The sequence below is a fragment of the Talpa occidentalis genome, unplaced genomic scaffold (genome assembly GCF_014898055.3).
Source record: "Talpa occidentalis isolate TD23 unplaced genomic scaffold, MPIMG_talOcc4v2.1 talOcc4.4, whole genome shotgun sequence".
Lineage (NCBI taxonomy): Eukaryota > Metazoa > Chordata > Mammalia > Eulipotyphla > Talpidae > Talpa > Talpa occidentalis.
The window spans coordinates 19,235,157-19,238,230 of NW_023604295.1; positions in this window are offsets into that span (position 1 = coordinate 19,235,157).

The following is a 3,074-nucleotide window of genomic DNA, read 5'->3' on the forward strand; positions in this document are numbered from 1 at the left end:
GCAGTATATTTCAGTCAGTCTGCCTGTTCTGTTCCCCACTCTGTCTCTGGTAAATCCTCTCACCCACCCACCCCCACCTCTGGCCTGTAACCCAGTTCTTGTATGCGTAAATAAATAAATCTTTAAAAAAAAAAAAAAAGGAGCCTTGTATGCTATACCCACACTTGGGTACAAACTTTGAAACACCCATATGCTAATATGAGAATAATAAATTCTAAATAATATCTTGATATTTACTTATATAACACCAAACATCCAGATGTCTAAGAAATATGTAGTTAACTCACTGGATATTCCTATATTTCATGCAGATAACCTGGCAGTATTTATTGATCCACTAACAATTACATGGGGTTATATAATCCCTTATCTGAGATAAATTTGGCTAGCAAGAGGGACAAAGTTCATAGGAAAGTGTATGCATTTTCTCATTCCATTATATGTCTCATATGTTTGCAATTATTATTTCACCATGGTTAAGTTTTAAACTAATGTTCTATCAGTCAAGATTAAAGCTAGGGCAGGATGTAGGGGTGGACCACAGATATAAAAGCATATTCTATCTGATATTACTACTTGGATGAATTTCAAACCCATTGGCCCAGATGTTCTACCTATAGATTTATTTGATTCCTACATAGCAGTTTGAGAAACCGTAATGCTGCTGACTAGGTTTACAATAGTGATTCACAAGTAAAACCTATTTGTCTCTCTATATTTTCTTGTTTGCACACCATTCTTCCTGTTGGTTTAGTCCAGCAGAAGGAATTGTAAAACCACAGCGGAACAATTTAAATGTCTCTAATGGAGACATGAGAGAATGATTAACAGTAATTTACAAAGGTAGAAGGTAAGCTGCTCATTTTTATGGAATGGAACAAATGTGTTTGGAATGATTAACAAAATTAGCCTTGAAAAAGGTAGAAAAATATAGACACTCAATTCTATTTGGGTAAAAACTATATGAGATAGAAATGCAAATTCTCTCCCAAATTCACATACTTAACTTTATTTAATGTTAAAATACAGCTAGACTGTGGCAGTCAACCTGCACAGTATATAAAAGTCACAGTACTTAAATGCCAGCCATCCTACTCAGTTAAAAGGCAGTTTATGTGATGTGTACTTTTCTTGAAATTCTTTTTTCATCCTATATAAACCAGCATAATTCAACGCTCAGCAACAACATTTCAATAAGGCCAAAACTAACTGTATAACTAATAGGTCACACAAGTCACTTAAATCCTAAAAGCTTCCTATTATCTATAAAATAAAAAAAATTCACCCATTCACTCCTTCATTTATTGCACATGTATTTAACCTCTATTTGATGCAGAGCACTATCGATGAGGCTTTAAGGATTGCAAAGGAATCTATATAACATGTTGTTATACAGAAGCTGGACAAGGACATGTCTATTCAAAATAAGCTTGTTACTATCCAGAGTTATCTCTTTCACCATAACTTAGGCTCTGTTTTAATTTAATTGGACTAATTTTAATTTCTGGAGAGCTACTCCTGCAATTTTCTGAATCAATTTCTAATATCATCCAATGACCTTTTTCTCCGCTTCTTTATCCATATTCAGGGACAGATAGACCCTAAGAACGTTGAAAACAATGTCTCCAGGCAACCCTAGCACAGCACCCCACATGATGGACTTCACTTCATCTTTACCCCATGCATGGGTCTGAAGAATACAATGAATGTGCTCTGGGGCTTTAGGAATATGAGGGAGATTCAGTTCTAGGAGGTTCAGAATTGGTCTTGAACCTTAAATCCTTGCTAAAAAGCATGGCCCACCTTCTAAGAAAAGCAAGATTTCAGGTTGCAAATCAGCCCTAATGATTCATTATCTACATTCATGCACATTCATGTTTGAGAAACACAATAATAAATTACAGAAATATAAATGAATTGGAAGACCATCCTTTTATCTTCTTAATTTTGGTTCAGATTAGTTAAAGTAGCATTGGTCAGATTATGGTTTAATGAAGTCTATGTTCAACACCATATAGGCAATTTAGGATAGGGATTTTTTTTTTAAACATTTTCTTCCTTTTATTTTTTTTTAAGATTTGTTTATTTATACAAGAACTGGGGTACAGGCCAGATGCACGGGAGGGTGAGAGAATTCATCAGAGACAGAGTGGGGAACAGACAGGCAGACTGACTGAAATACACTGCTGAGGGGAGCAGAGGGCGAGACTGGAGAGGTCTGCTGTGCCATGTGTGTTGCTCCGCGGGCGGCCGAAGGGGATCTAACCGGCACTGCAGAGGCTGCGGACAGCTTCACAGTGCGCCTCTCAACCGCCTGTGCCACCAGGGAGGCCGTAGGATAGGGATTTTGCCTCTCAGTATTGTGTCTCATAATGCCCAGAACAGATCAAACAGGCACTGAATAGATATATGTTAAATGAGTATATATGCCCTGCCCAGGATCAAGTATAGCATTTTCTCTATGCACAATATATATGTTGATAACAGATTTATAGATAGAAATTTAGCATATTTTCAAGCCCAATTTTCTACTTCCTAAAATTATTTATATTCAATCTGGTGGATTCTTAAGCAAATGTATCCCATTCCATGAGCGCTATAATATTTATTGAGCTCTACAACTATTCCCTTTGCAGGGAAGTTGAAATTAAGAATGAAAAGAGATATTCTTTTCCCTCAGAGTGTTTAAAGTCTATTTCATTGGAAGTTATAAAAAATGCATATAATAATGGAGGAATATATTAAGTACAATAGGAATTTAGGATGATCATTTAATTTTTCTGCAATACACTAAGAATGGTTTCACAGAAGCAATGTTTGATGATGATAGATGAGTAATTCTTAAAGTCAGAAAAGTCTGAGAGCATTCTAGAAGGAATCAAGGTGCAAATGAGCTTATAAAGTGATTTCTGGCATTTATATGAAACTGCACTAGAAGGCAATGATCTGATGAAACAATCCCATGCACAGCACAGCTTATTGTTGGGTGTTTATCATTGAGCAGACAATGTGGGAGCCACTGAAGAATTCTGAACAGAATGTGAAATGTTCAGATAAATATTTTACGAAGTATG